The sequence below is a fragment of the Notothenia rossii genome, assembly GCF_949606895.1.
Source record: "Notothenia rossii genome assembly, chromosome: 10".
Taxonomy (NCBI): domain Eukaryota; kingdom Metazoa; phylum Chordata; class Actinopteri; order Perciformes; family Nototheniidae; genus Notothenia; species Notothenia rossii.
Genome location: NC_136908.1, coordinates 31,574,000 through 31,590,724, shown reverse-complemented (window position 1 = coordinate 31,590,724; position 16,725 = coordinate 31,574,000). Strand labels below are relative to the sequence as shown.

At 40.4% G+C, this 16,725-nt stretch overlaps 1 protein-coding gene across 6 annotated transcripts in view; it reads right to left on the bottom strand.

Annotated features, from left to right (window-relative positions):
- LOC307023307 (semaphorin-6D-like) overlaps positions 1-16,725 on the bottom strand; it is a 262,682-nt gene that overhangs the window by 244,835 nt on the left and 1,122 nt on the right. The gene's annotated exons all lie outside the window — the stretch shown is intronic.

Below are 16,725 nucleotides of genomic sequence, written 5' to 3'. Positions count from 1 at the left end.
GACAGAAAGCATTGTCCACTTGATTGTTGAGGCGACAATAAAGATACCTGTCAAAATGTCTAAACATATATTTTGTGTTTTATTGTTCCACAACATTTCATAATGATAATTGCTACAATGATGGGGAGTTGTCTTTTCTCTTACTGTGCCACAGAACAACACAAAAACTTATTATTTTTAAAGTAAAAGTAAAGTAACTTGTTGCTTTTATAATTTAGCTACTTTTTTGAGAGCGGTAACTATAACTATTACTAGTTACTTTTTAAAAGTAACTTGCCCAACACTGGTAATGCTGTACATCAAACATAGTAAAATAACAGAAGGAAACACAAACAAGTCTTTTATGTTCATATTCCACACAAAACTGTTATTAGTGTGTGAAAAACATTTTTAAAGAAATACAGAATATTGAAAAATCATCCAGGGCTGTCATGATTTTGTTTTTAAATTGAAATAGGCTTTCACTCAAAAGCAGCGACTCTGAGCAGCGTGACTTACTGCGGTACAGTTGTTTACTGTATATTATGTACATTACAATGTCACAAGTAAGTGATGAGTGCACTAACAAACAATATAATCATCTATTAGAAAAATCAACTATTCATTTAAATTAAAAATATATAATCCTCCTCTGCTCCCTCAGATTCAATTTACCTCTGTCAGTCATTTTAGATACAATAATTCATCAAGGCACTTTAATAACAGCTGATCCATGAAGTGAAAATAGTTTCAGTTCTATATGTATAAGATCATAGTAAAGACAAAAATACCTTGTCCGCTCTAAGGTAAAAAACATTTATGTGCATCAGATACTTTTATACAGAAATTATACTTGTATGGTTTAATCTCGCTTGACTCTACATCGGCTGGATATGAACAGCACATAAATGTTTATGTCTGCTTTTTAAAAACAGATAAAACAGACTGTAAAATTCTCCATGTAGAACGCTGGTAAATGTGAGTTTAACCTCCACTACACCCTGTCACTTCCTGTTGATCCTCATTCTGAAGTGAGCTCTGCAGCACTGATCAATCCTGCAGCCTCACTCTACCTATGATGTGAGAAAAGCATCAACGTAGACATGAATAACTCAATATCTTGCCCATAATTGTCCAATAATTGGCAGAACAATCTCCTTCCTGGAGTGACCGGTATGTTTCACTCTATGAGAAAAACACATTCCCGCAACAGGCAGGTGGCCTTCAGAGTGACTGCATTATTTTTTCTCCGTTGTGAATGAAATGACATATCAAAGTGGGTATTTTTGCTCCAAGAAAGTTCTCTGTACTCTCCCTGGTCAGGGTCTGATCAGAGGGTCTTACCTGGTCACATGACCCTACTGTGATTTGACCTCCAGGATGTACAGAGTAGCAACGGCGGAGGGACTCCAAGATATATACTAGGGCTGCACGATTTGGTGAAAAAGTGTAATATGTACTTGCTTGGTCAGGGAAAGAACAAAGACAAATTATCATTTTGAAATCTGTATAAAAAATCATAAACAAATACAATAACTAAAATATCTTAATAGTAGGCTACTGTTTTGAAAATAACTAAAATATATCTTCTTTGAAAAAGTTTTTTTCTGCATACTTTCTGCAGTACTACAGTATACAGTAAATATAAGAAAGCATACACATTTTCATAAAAAAAGACATCTGAATGCCCAAACAAATGAGGATGTAACAAAAAAAAGAGCAAGTAACAAAATGGGGCATATTTTGTGTAACCTCTACAATTGGAACAACATATATGTTAAATAAAAGTGATACCCAAGTCATTTAGCTCTTCATTTAGTCATTTAGCTCTTCAAACCTCGTGCTGATAACCTCCCTACTTCTACTTCCGCTACTTGCAGCTCATTCCTCCAGTTTTTCGCAGACAAAATTAACGCCATTAACCACTCCTTCTCAGCTCCATCTGATATACAAGCATCTCCCCCAACCTCCACCGCTACCATTTCTCCCCCCATCTCCCTTGACCTCCTGACTCCTCCTCCCCAGCGCCGCCTTTCCCAGTTCAACCTCGTTACCCCACTTGAAATACTCCATCTGATCGGTTCCTCAAATCCCACAACCTGCTCCCTTGACCCTCTACCCACTCCTCTCCTGAAGTCCTACCTCCCCGTCCTCTGCCCCTATCTTGCTAACCTTTTCAACTCCTCGCTGTCCCATGGAACCGTCCCCTCTGCCTTCAAAACTGCTGCCGTTACTCCAATCCTCAAAAGACCTGGTCTTGATCCCTCCTCCCTCACTAATTACCGCCCCATCTCCAACCTACCATTCCTCTCAAAAACTCTTGAACGCATTGTAGCCAAACAAATTCACTGCCATCTCCAAACCAACCAGCTTTATGAACCCCTTCAGTCTGGATTTCGTCCTCACCACAGTACAGAAACTGCACTCGTCAAAGTCGTCAATGACCTCCTCACCTCTGCTGACACTGGTTCCCTCAATATTCTCATCCTCCTCGACCTGAGTGCAGCCTTCGATACCGTGAGCCACAACCTCCTGCTCACCCGACTCAGGGACATTGGTATTGAAGGTATTGCACTCAGATGGCTCCAGTCCTACCTCACTGAACGATCCCACTTCATCTCCCTCCCCAACCACTCCTCTGCCACAGCTTCAGTCACCCAAGGCGTTCCTCAAGGATCAGTACTTGGACCCCTCCTCTTCATCATTTACATCCTGCCCCTCAGTCAGATACTCCGCCACTTCAACCTGGACTTCCACTGCTATGCTGATGACACTCAGATCTACCTCAGCACCAAATCCCTCCATAACCCACCCCTTACCCACATCGATTCCTGTCTGACAGCTATTAAAACTTGGATGCAACATAACCTCCTCAAACTGAACAGCAACAAAACAGAACTCCTCCTAATTGGCTCCAAATCCACCCTCAGCAAGGTCACTCACATAACACTCACCATCGATGGCACCATTGTTTCCCCCTCCAATCAGGCACGCAACCTTGACGTAATCTTTGACCCCACACTCTCCCTCGAACCTCACATCCGCCAAACAGTCAAAACCTCATTTTTCCACCTCCGCAATATTGCAAAAATCCTACCGTCTTTCACCCGCCCCGCAGCCGAACGACTAATCCATGCCTTCATTTCCTCCCGCCTTGACTACTGCAACTCACTTCTTTACGGCATCAGCACTACATCCCTCAACAGACTCCAACGGGTTCAAAATGCAGCTGCACGTCTCCTCACACATACCAAATCATGGCATCACATCAGCCCAGTCCTCAAAGAGCTCCACTGGCTTCCTGTCTCCCATCGCATCAATTACAAAATGATGGTCCTCACCTACAAAGCACTCCACCATTTGGCCCCCCCTTATCTCACAAACCTTCTCACTCCTTATCAACCCCCACGGTCCCTCAGATCAACCGCAGCTGGACTCCTATCCATTCCCACATCCACACTCTGCAGCTTTGGGGACATAGCCTTCTCAGTGGCAGCTCCTAGGCTCTGGAATTCCCTCCCCCAAGATCTCCGTGACTCTGAGTCCCTCACAGTCTTTCAGTCCCGCCTCAAAACACATCTTTTCAACTCTGTCTACCCATAAGCCCCCCTCCTCTCAATCAACTTCCTCTTGACTGCCTTTTTATTTATTTTACTATACTTACTTGTTTGCCTGTCCTTGTTTGTCTACCCTCCCTCATATTGTAAACCGTCTTTGAGTTGTGAAAAGCGCTATATAAATAAAATGCATTATTATTATTATTATTATTTAACTCAACTTCCAGTTTTATTTAGACATGCTTTGTGACTTTGCGCTATTAACAGGAAGCTACTGTTCCCAAAGAAAAAAAGTGACGGAAATGAACGGAGATAAAGGAAAGACATTAACGGAGATATCTACATTTAAATACGGCGATATCAAAATATAAAGTTTACATTAAAGTATTAGCACCAAGAGGCACAAGGTTAGTGTTAACTGTTATATAAAAATGTGTCCTGATTCGTTTATACTGTTTTATAACTTTGCTAACTATTTGCAGTTCACTTGTTTAATGGTAAGCTAAAGTGATGCTAATATGGATGAAGCTTCAATGTATTTGTTGTTTTGTGAATTTGTACAGTATAGCTCATCCATTGATTTTTGGAGTTTACAATAAATTCAAAATCATCAACCAATGGCGCTTTTCCACTGCACGACCTAGCACGGCTTAGCAAGGCTTAGTTTGGCCTGGCCCGCTGTTTTTTGCTTTTCCACTAGGGGTAGTTCGGGCTTACGGGTACTTTTTCACTTTTTTTCTGGCCCTCCAAAATTGAGGTTCTAACCAAGCCAACAACTGAGCTGAATATGTTAAACTAGTGACGTAAACACTCCCGACTGCTGGTTGGTCAGAGAGAATCATCACAATTCTCCGCATAAGCACCATTTTGAAAACAGACGAGCTACCATCAACAAATCCATAAAGAAATGGCAGCAACAACAAAAACACCCCGTGGTCGTTTGACGAGGCACAGACATTACTCCATTTCGTTGCGGATTAAAAAATACAGCGGGAGCACACAACTTGAACTTCTATCCACAAAATTCTTTATTATTCCACCTGTTATTTTGGCCCTCTTCTTCTCCCACATTCCACATCGCAGAAACTCAGTTCGAACATCAAAACGTTCAGCTCGGTGGGGAATCGATGGCTATTACTTTTCTCATTCATAACTTTCATAATTCCCGAGATATAGCCCATAATCAGCCGGATGGGGCCTGCTGGGCCTAGGCCCACCCACTCTGTCACTGGGCCAACCCATTAATTGATCAAAAAATGACTGGGCGAAAATATAGTTTTTACATTTTTATTTTTCATTATCAAAACTAACAATTAAATAATAAAATAAGAGCAAACATGTGTTTCACTTTAAAAAAACTTATACAATGAAAAGCAACATCAATTAACATAATCAGGCAACGTAACTAACATGTGAATCGGACCGAACTCATAGTGAAAGCGCGGGAGCAAACACATCGTAGAACGCCTCGCGGGCGCGCGCAGATGAAGGGGGACAGTGGACTACACCAACACGCAAAATACCGCACTCACTAACGATGTCTTTTTTTTAAAGAGTAAGAACAGAGTCGCCGCTGCCGGAACCACCACACTCATCATCCTCACAGCAGGTGCCGCCTCAGAGAGACGAGAGTGTGTTTAATGTTGTGCCCCCGCTGAGCTCAGTCCCTCTGCGGAACGTAGCACCCGTTGCAGGATAACAGAAAATAGCATCCCAGTGCCGGACCTATCAGCCATAGATCACCCGGCGGCTACACAGCCAAAGCTCATAAAGTACCCTCAGACACTTTTCGGACTAAAGAAAAGGAGCTTCGCTGCCCACATTCTTGGAGTATAGCATTAGCAAGGACAGTGTGTTTTGTAAAATGGGCCGACATTTTAGTGAGAGAGGCGGGGTCGGCGAAGAAGATAAATTCAGTCGCCATTGGTTACAGGGACTGGAAACACATCGACTATCTCTCAGTAAACAAGAATGCAGCACAGCTCATGCAATAGCTATGGAGATAAATGCAAACTACAGACAGTGCGAGAAGTCTGACCATGGAACCATCCTCCATCAGCTACTCAACCCTGACAGGGAGAGATCATTGAGAAAAATCGTGAACACTTAAAGTTTTACCGGACATAATTCTCACGTGTGCAAAGCAAGAGATTCCTCATTTCATATTGAGACTAAATATCTAGAAAATGGATTAAGAAACGTAGAGCTAAAATTCCGTGCCATTTGCAACTGACGCGGCAGGCATTCTCCAGCCCAAATCAGCAAAGCTTCTGAGTGTGAAGCAACAGTATCTGCTGCCCAGCTGCTTTAGTATGAAATGTAGCCTACCTTCAGCTAATGAAAGCTCTGCAGTATCAGAAGGAATTAGCCTAATGATAAATCTGCAACCTCTGAAAAGTGCCGCGTCAGAGAACCAGTGCCATTTACTCACGGCCGCTCACTTCGCTAGATCCGCTAAAAAGGACAGCAGGCTGCAGTCTAACCACACAGACACACATCAGGTGCTCGCTCATTATTCCGTATTCTGCCATTTTATGCCCTTTGTTTCTAAATGTATCAATGTATTGTGAACCAAAACAAAATAACATGCAGTAGGCTAGTTTAACATTTAATTTCACTCATTGCGGCGTTCCGTTTAAATCATTTAAATTATTCTTATAAGTGAACATTTTTAAAAGAGAAGGGTTTAGAAAAAGTGTCTTTACGATAGGAAATATGCATTCCACAGTTGCCTACAATGATATGCAGGAATTTGTTTTTATTTTATTTTTGTTAACGAGAAACATCTATTAGAACAGGCCCAGCCGAAATTACATTGGCCCACCCAAAATTGAAATCCTAGCGCCGCGGCTGCCCATAATTCATCACATTTTTAACATTTTAACTTTAACATTGCGCAGCTCGTTAAGGCAGAGTGTGTGATGTCAGAGTTAGAGTGGAGGACAGTTTGAAATTTGCCTTCATATTTTTTTTTTAAACTGCCATAATTCCCAAACCCTACATTCCTGAGACATAATTATTCATGACAAACGTAGGAAAACATCTCCTAGCTTGAAAAATGACAAATAATTAAGCAAAAATAATTTAACAACATGTCTCCATTAAAGCCCATTGTAACTTCAGGCTGATATTTCCTCACAGCAGCAGCCGCACACCTTTAGTTAACTGCCAAAAAGCCCACATTATTAACCCGAAAGTACACAAAAAGCACACTTCAGATACTCAAGGACCTTGAGATGCTTCACGCTTTGAAATTTCACAGATATCTGTTACGGTTCTTCAACAAAACGTTCACATGTAAGAGGTTTATTTCTCATTCAGAACAATGAAAACCTTTGATCTCTGGACACCTCGTTAGTTCAAATATTAACACCTGTGTCATGGAACACGATGATGTCATCGCTCCAACTGACATGCTCAGAGCAGCAGACTTCAGATAAAGGTCAATGGTCCGGCCCTCAACAGCTCTACGTCAATTATGGGGTGTCATCATCTGCCGTTTCCGTGGAAACCCATCCCTTGCCATAATGATGTCGCTTTACATTAACTCCTATGAAAATGTTCAAAAAGTGCTCAAACTTCACCTGTGTGCTAACAGTCCAGCCGTGACGACATCTATGTGAGAGTTTTGATATTTCTTCAAATGCCGTTGCCATGGTAACACAAGGCTCGCCATGAAGCAAGGTTTTTCTCATAACTTCAGTGAAAATGCTCCAAACGGCCCAAAACTTCACAGGTTTGGTAACGATGCAGGCATTCACACATCTAAGCGTATTATCGGGTGTCATCAAATGCCGTTGCCATGGCGACAGATCACTCGCCATGAAACACGATGTCGCTGTAAGTCCAATCGACACGGTCAAATCGTCCCCCAATCTTCACTTGTATATCACCGGTCCATGCCTCAACAGCTCTACGCCAAATCTGAGATCTCACCATATGCCGTTTCCATAGAAACGCCTCCCTCGCCATAAAAGACGATGTCACTATAACTCCTACGAAAATGTTCAAAAAGTGCTCAAACTTCACATGTGTGCTAACACATGGCGTGGCGACATGACTCGGCATGGCGACAGATCATTCGCCATCAAGTTAGTTCAAAAGTGTGCAGTTCAAATATTCTGCAACTTTTCCAAGCCTTTTTACTTCCTTTTCTTCTCTCATCACCAGTGTTGGGCAAGTTACTTTTCAAAAGTAACTAGTAATAGTTATAGTTACTGCTCTCGAAAAAGTAACTAGTTACTTCATTAGTTACTAAATTATAAAAGTAACTAGTAACACGTTACTTTACTTTACTTTAAAAATAATAACAATAAAAATACAAGTTTTTGTGTTGTTCTGTGGCACAGTAAGAGAAAAGACAACTCCCATTGTAGCAATTATCATTACGAAATGTTGTGGAACAATAAAACACAAAAGATATGTTTAGACATTGGTTGAGACGGTGGGGTCTTTGTGGCGACTAGTTTTATAGCCCCATATACATTAGTTAGGTGCTTCAGGAGATCGGCATTTGGTGTTATTCAATGTGGACAATGCTTTCTGTCCTGCACACATTTACATTTTACCGTAAGCTTTTTTGCATCCTTTATCCCCACAAATTGAAAATAGTGGTTATATTTCCAAGTTGCAAATGCGCTGCTGCTCTCGCTGATACTTGCATCTGCCATTGTGTGTGTGTGTGTGCTGGTGGTGAGCGTTGCCGTGTGTGTGTGTGTGTGTGTGTGTGTGTGTGTGTGTGTGTGTGTGTGTGTGTGTGTGTGTGTGTGTGTGTGTGTGTGTGTGTGTGTGTGTGTGTGTGTGTGTGTGTGTGTGTGTGTGTGTGTGTGTGTGTGTGTGTGTGTGTGTGTGTGTGTGTTAGCAAGTGTTCGTGTTTGTGTATTTTCCCCATAAGGCAAGACCAGCCCAACTCTGTTTCTGATTGGCTTACCCTGAAATGTTACCCCGCGTTAACCAATCATCACTCCTCTATGGTTACTTTCACTTTTCCATGGTGCTTTGACAGGACATCGCTGTATTCGCCTGTTACATCCACAGGGAGATTCGGTTCAGTTCCATCACATAATGTAACGCAGTAACGCAACCATTTAAATCACAGTAACTATAACGGCGTTAATTAATGGGAATAGGTAACTAGTAACGCTATTATTTATTGCAAAAAGTAGTTGCGTTACAGTAACATTTCAATCTAAATTCTTCACTTTCTTCTTACACATTACATTGCAGCATAGCAGTTCAGCATAAAGCATTCCCACTACCAATTTCTTCAGGAATTGCATTCTCTAGTTTTGTATATTGTTCATTGTTAAGTATTGTGCAGCAGACATGTGGACCTGCACTGCTTTCCACTTATTTTGGACTGTGCTTTGTTTCGATTTTTGCACTTTAAACTGGTCTCATATTTATTCATACTTGTATTCATTTGTAATTATCCATTTACTTCATGAACTTTGAACTTTGACATCTGCTTTGCAGTTCCCAGACCTCTGAAGAGGCCCTGAGTCTCTGGCTTCCTCTGTTAAGTGCTACAACTATTATTGATTAAGCCAAAAGACATTTTCCTCAAATATAATGCAGTTAAAGTCCTGTTAATTAGTGATTCATGTCCAGCATGCATTAGTTAAGAAACGATAAGGATGTTGGGGTGTTGAAATGTACGTGCGTTTCCTGCAAGACTCTTATCAGATCAGGAGATGATTGGGTCACACACAAGTTAGAGAGACAATGGTCCTTCTGATTCTAAAGTAAGCTGACTTTGGGGTGAAGGGAAGTTCAGGGAAGACCTTAGGGCATGGGCACAATTAACTTATGTTGGTTGACTGATTCGGTGACTGTCATGGGACGATGACGTTTGGATATTTACAAATATGGATTTCATAAAGAAAAACATGTGACTGTTGTGTGATAAGATACATGATAGGATGTGTGTGTGTGTTGAAGATGTTTAGGGGGAATGAGTATGTGTCCTGTCAAAGAGTCCTCTGTCATGACTCCAAATCATTGATTGGGGGATCTGCCTAAGGGCAGAGGGACAAACACACACACACACACACGCACACAGAAGCAACAGATGGAATCAACAAACTGCTGACCCACTACCCGGGGTCCCGCCCAGAAGTGAAACCGACCAATGGAACACTGCCAACTCACTGGCTAGCTCGCTCAGAAGTGAACTCGCCAATAACAAATAGCTAGGGAAGAGCAAGCGATAAAACTCCTCCCCACCTGTGTATAAATGTTGTGATCATTTTGAAGATCGGGGCTCTTGTTTTTGACTTGCCGTTCCTGAGACGTGTCTCACACGGTGGTAGAACCTGAGCCCGGAGTACTCTGCAGAGTGCTTCGTGATTGGGTGATGTATTGTATGTTTTTACCATTAAAACAGATTATTGTTTAACCCTTATCCTGGTGCTTCGACTTTTCCTTCTTTTAAAACCAACTCATAGAGGAACGCGCAAAGCAGAGATTCTGCCTCAACAATTACCAAACACCGCTGCCAAAATCTCACTCTGAACTCTGCTCAAAACTTGAGAGCCCTGCATTACCAACAGGCTGGATATAGAGTAATTCACTTTCACAATCATTGTAAACATCTAGGGCCAAAACTGTCTTTAGTTCATCCTTACTGTTGTTCTGTTTATACTTATTTTATTCTTATATCCTTATGTGACCTTTACCTGTCCTGTGTTTTTCATTGTTATTGCTGTTGCTGCTATAACACCTGAATTTCCCTACGGTGATTAAAAAAGCTTTATCTTTTCTTGTTGTCTTCCAGGCAAGAGGAAACAAGGAGAGGAGCACCTCACAGTCCTGAGGGAGATGCACAGTCCAGATCTGGCCCAGCAGGAACGGCACCTGCAGCTGGCCGTAGTGGCCTTTTACCCTTGCATTTATGTATATAGTTTTGCTGTGTTTTACACTTTTGTATTTATGTTTATAGTTTGCTTTGTTATTTGCACTTGTTTGATGATTAAACTGTTTGTTTGTAACAAGTATTTTTATCATGATTTCCTCTGTGTTAATAGTAGACCACAAAACAACTTTCTTAATTTATTAGAAAGATTTTCTTTATTTTCTCAAATGTTCTTATTATGGGGCAGTACTTAAAGGTGCTTGAAATTCAAATATTTACTAAATAGTCAGTTCTGATAAAAAAAAAATGTAAATCATTTGACATACATGTATATGTGAAAGAGTAAAAAATATGTATTGATGTTCAATACAATTTACAATCAGTACAATGAATGTGTTGCACAGATAGGTGTAGGTTTCCTCAGACAACCTGAAGTTCTGCACCCACTGAGTGTGTGTGAAAGATGGAATAAAACCACCCCACCACTCGGTAGCTCGGTTGAACGTCCAAACACATGGTCTGCGGCGGCGACTTTGCAAACTTCTGAAATACAAATAAAAAAAGCATACATATTTTAATACGTAAAAGTGGTAGCTAAAATGTATTAAATACTTGAAAAACTGGTCGTATAGTGAGCGTGACCCTAAACAAATGGCTAGTTAGCGAACGTTAGCTTACCAAGTAGCGTTGTCGTTTTGTAGTGATCAGTCGTCTTGTCGTCTCTGCTGCGTGGTATGATTGCCCAAACTCTCCCCTTAGCTTTTTCTGTATTTCGTCTTGCTATACGCAGCTTTTTCCAAAACAAAGTTTGCCTCCTTGCTGTGATAAAAATCAAGAAACAAAGTACACGATCGCTTCCATATCCTCCATTGTTATGGTGTTTGTGAGTTGTGTCGCATTGAAGAGGATGTCAGAGCAGTTTTACGCAGCGTCGCTCCGCCCGCCAAACAGCCGATCGCCCCAGCTACACTGCGTCGTTACTATAGTTACTAACCCAGTTACTAACTGTAATGGAGCTTAAAGTGAGCCTGGCCTACCAAGGCCTAACTAAGCTAAGCCGTGCTAGGTCTTGCAGTGGAAAAGCGCCACAAGTGAACGACCATCTTTCGGAGGGATATGCTAAACTTGGTGTTCCGGTGTCCTGTTGTTAGTATTCCAGCTTTGCAGTAGCATGCAGCTAGTACGTTCTTGTCTGTTTAGTTAAATGACAAATAAAGTGTGGAGTTCCATATTAAACACACCGCCTCCGACTCCCATTCATCGGCTCTACGCCACGCACATCTTTTTATTTAATTAAATCACAGCCTATTACGGTTATGTTAAGCTGATATCACGATATCGATTGCGATTCGATTAATCGTGCAGCCCTAATATATACCTTAGATTTTCTTATTAGTTTACATTAAGCACCTTTCACATCAAACACTACAAACCTGATGCCTTAAAAATGTTGAACAATTCACCTTGAGCTTTTTCCATGACAAAGCACAGTCTGTTTTTAGTTTAAGATAATGTATGTAGGTTACAGTTGAACAACAAAATGTCCACAGGTTTATTCAGGGTCCAAAAACTTGACATGTTCTTTCATACAAACAAGTACACGTATTTAATAATGCAGATCATCAGTGGGAAAGAAACGTATACCTGTTGGAGTCCAAAATGGTCCTGTTCTTTGGGGGCTTCTGCCTGAGTGAGTCAGATCAGGATTAGAGGCCAGAAATCCGCTGCTGCGATAACATTTAATGCCTTTATGTTGTACATGACAGTCAATCGGACAGATTGGAGTCCAGGGGCCATTTGTAAACGGTGCTTACGCTCAAAAGATGGCGCACTCCAGTTTCTACGCAATGTTTCCGATTTATAAACAACAAACTTGACGGGGAAATGTGCTGTACTCCACGCAAACTCTGACCCATGCGTATGCACTACGCACAAAAACGGGAGAGACGAGAGACTGCGAGACCGTTGGCAGAAGTAAGAATGGAGAAATAATACCATAAATAAAATGTTACCTCTCATTTATCATATATATAATTAATTTTCACAAATTGATTAAAGCCAATCTTAAAATGATTAAACAAACGCCTGTTTGAGACTCCTCAGTGCACACAAAAACGTATCTTGGAGAAATAAATAAATACGCAAATGTTATTGATCATCCCTCGATGAATTTCTCTTGTTAAGAAATGTATTCTCATAAATAATGCGGTAAACAGAAGGACAGGATTACTTTAAACTGACGCCATTTTGCATTTCTATAGGTTGTATACACTGTAAAATGTTTGGCTGTAAAATTACAGTAAATTACTGGCTACTAGTTGCATGGATTTCACAGCAATTTACTGTAAATATTTCACAGTAATTGACTGTAAATATTTCACAGTAATTTACTGTATATATTTTACAGTAAATTAGAATAAAAGTACAACTAAATACTGTGACTTTACAGTTGCCATGCCCATGGAATTACTGTGATATAGCCGTACAGAGCTGTGGTATTATGGTACCTTGCTGTACATAAATAACAGTAAGTACCTGTATGTTCACACTATTACTGTAGAAGTAATGCAACACAGTAGCCAGTAATTTACTGTAAATATACAAATCTAAATAATACGATAATATTGTAAATTTGACTGTGATTGTACCATAACTACACAATTCAATCAGCTCAATCAACAAAGAAAAACAAAGAAAATGCCCATTTAAACTTTGTATTACTCCATTGAAGTGCAAAGTGCATTTCACAGTTTCTTGGACATGTTGTTACGGCCCCAACCTCTCTCCGCGGTAGTGGCTCGTGCTGAGGCCCGCAACATGAAAGAATACACGCAATAACCGGTTCTTGGTAACGAGCATTTATTGATAATCTGCCCTTTCCTCAAACAAGCAAAACGGGAAACAAAAAGAGGTCTGGATGACTGGCCAAAAGGAACAAACAGAAGGAGGCAGCCCGAGCCAGCCACACCACGGACCGTAGGACCCAGAGCTCCCTCCCCCCCCCCCCTAACCAGAAATCAAATATAAACCCTATGGGAAACAAAATAAAGCCACGAAAACTGGACTACCAGGTCCCTGCAAAAATATGGCCTACAGCTCAAAATGGCAAAGAGGTATTCTAAGGACAGTGTCTCCCGGCGTCAGGATCGGCGACACATCCTTCTCCTCCAGCTTCTCTTTATATATACACGGCTGAGTGGAATTTGGAACACCTGGGCAGAGGCGGAGCCAGGGGCAGACCAGGTGCACTTGGGCAGAGGCGGAGCCAGGGAGATAGAAAAGAAAACAAGGAGGGGAGCACTAACACATGTCTACACAGACATCCACTCAAAGTCAAAAAAAAATCTGAAGAATGTGCTGACGAGGGGGTTTAAATTGCCATGCCTCTTTTTGGCTTTCGAGCCCGTCTCAGGATTAATGCCCATTGAAGCACCTGAAAACACTAAGCCAAGACAACAATTTCACATATTTATATGTTGCATCGTTTATTTTAAAGGCACATGCAGTGGTGCCCCTTTCAATTTAAGCAAAACCTGCACCAAAGAAAGAAATTAGTATTTAAAGCCAAGCAAGAGCGATAAAAGCAAGAAAATCCCTTAATTTGTTGTGTTATCACAGAGGATGGTCTGAATACAGTATTTTACTGTGAAATAATACAGTAACATGTTGTGAAATGCTGGTAATCATTTATCCTGTACATTCACAGTAATTAACTGTGCCTGCATTGATTTCACTGTGAAATTCTAAATTACAGTGTTATATTGTGAACATTACAGGTAAAGACTGTAAAGTGGTAAAACAGTAATTTATTGTAGAATATTACAGCTAAATATTGTGAAATCATGGTAATATTTTACAGTGTAGATACGAGCATGGTTTTATATACTACCATGTTTAATCATGTTTTATGCCGTTTGCCAAGACTTGATAAGTCGCTCATAAAACACAGGAGGTATGGAAACTAAGAACACCATATGTGGTAAATTGTACAGCTAATATAACACAACACATTAGTTGTATTTCCTTTAACTGGTGGATTATGGATATATAGTTGCTGATCGACAGCTGGAACACAAACCACCAAATACAAAACAATAATTCAGATCCAGTCGTCATGACTCCACTCCGGAGGGATTCCCCGATCATTTCTTACAGTTTCTCATCAAGGGGGGGGTCTCCTGTCCCCGGTACAAACACACTGCCTGAGGAAGGTTCAGTTAGGTGTATTTATTTTGTCATTAACCTTTTTCGGACCACTTATTTATTTATTTTGGTGACGATCCGACCTCAATGCTGCTACTCTGGTTCAAACTGCATCCACCAAACAATATGATTTATCTCGACCTCCCCAAAATCTGACACGGTGTGAGATGTCTTTTTTAGCTGTTCTGTCCTCATTTCCTGCGATCTTCTTCATAAAGTCAGTCAAAATGAATGAATGAATGGGCTTTTCTTTGACTATTTATAGGCAAATATGGGCGTTACATGAAGCCCGCAAAAGCTGCGCCGCATTGCAAGTCGATTCTGATTTATAAAAGAGAAACCGGCGTAGGATGTGCCGTACGCAAGTCCTGCGCGGGTACGCAGTCTTTCATGAATCCGAAAATGTCTGTGCTTATTTATTTGCTTTGTCCTACGTATGCAACATTCCCACGCCAATCCTACGCAAGGCTTTATAAATTAGGCCGGGCCGGCTCAGATGATTGGTCGTGCTTTTTACAGTGCTACGGCTTCCACAGATGACATTTTTTATGTATTTATTGTCAAAGCATTTAATATATTCATTGCTATCAGGATGTTAAGAGCATTCCATGGAATATAACAAAAAGTGTTTCTGAAATAAATTACATACCCGACCTTTAAGTACAATTTTGAGGTAATTGTACTTTACTTGAGTATTTCAAGTGTTACTACTTACTTCTACTCTACTACAATTCAGAGGTAAATTGTGTACTTTGACTCCACTACATTTATTTAATACCTTTAGTTACTTTACAGATGTGGATGAATGATGTGAAATATAATCAAGTGTTAAATCAGACTTTAGTTCCACCTGGAGTAAATCCACAAGCTACCCTGCAGTATACAAAGTCATTCAAAATAGCTGCACCTTTACCAGCTTTGAGAACACTTTCATGATCAATCTTTATAAAACATATAATTTGCTACTTTAACTATATTTTGATGAGAATACTTTTCTACTTTTACTCGGGTAACTTTTTGAATGCAGGACTTTTACTTGAAACAGAGTACTCCTACACTCTGGTACTACTACTTTACTTAAGTACTAGATCTGAGTACTTCTTCCACCTCAGCAGAAATACCAAATTCATCAAAAATGAACAAAGCCCTACTCACGAGTACACCAGTTGTAACAATCTCCCAACTGTGTTAACCTGTTAAGCCCTGAGCCTGTTTTTCAGGTCTCAGGCTCGAAAATGATTCATTTACCCCTTCTAAAAGGGGTAAATGAATCATCTTTTTTCTCAAAGCAATGATAAACCTGTGAGTTGGATGTAGAAAAGTCAGAATCAATATAGAATTGTTTTTATTTTAAAGTAAATTCAGATTGAACATAGTAAAAAAATGTATGTCAAATAAATGATAGTGTCCGTCCAAAATAAAAACATTACTTACAGTGAAAAGCACCCTTGAATGATGGGATAGTAGACTAAAAGCTTTAGGAATCCAAACTATAACATATAATAAGTACCCTGTATCAAGATTGATGCAAAACAAGTGACGTTTGACCTTTTTAGAGAGGTTTAGAAAAGAAAAAACACTTCTGGGGTCGTTTGGGTGCATTTTCCATATCTCTGGAACCCATCGGTCGATTTTGATGATTAACACCTCTTTTTAACCATTAGAGCCAATAGAATCGAGAGAGAAGTTCCTCAAATCCATCTAAACATTACCCATTGGTGAATGAGTGATGCGTAGCCAGAATGCCCAAAACCGGAAGCTGTCACTCTCGTAGCTATCATAGCAGCTATAAAACTCCGTTATTGACATAAATATGATGATGGATTATCAGTAATCATTTCAAAGTGACAGACACATTGGATTAACCTATGGATTAACCTTCAACTGAGTTTTTATCGTTTTAATGCCATTGAACACAACTTCAGATGAGAAAAACAGCAAAGATAAGACTATTTATCGTTTTTGCTCCGTAAAGCTACGTCGTCTGTTGTCTGCGTTTGCCTGAGCTGCCACAAGTTTTGGTCGCACAGTGATGATACTTATACCTGTACAATCTGTGGAATCTCAGCTATATAGCTGATATCTTTTTTGTGCAGATCCGAGAAGAAATAAAATATTTCTACCGTGAGTTCT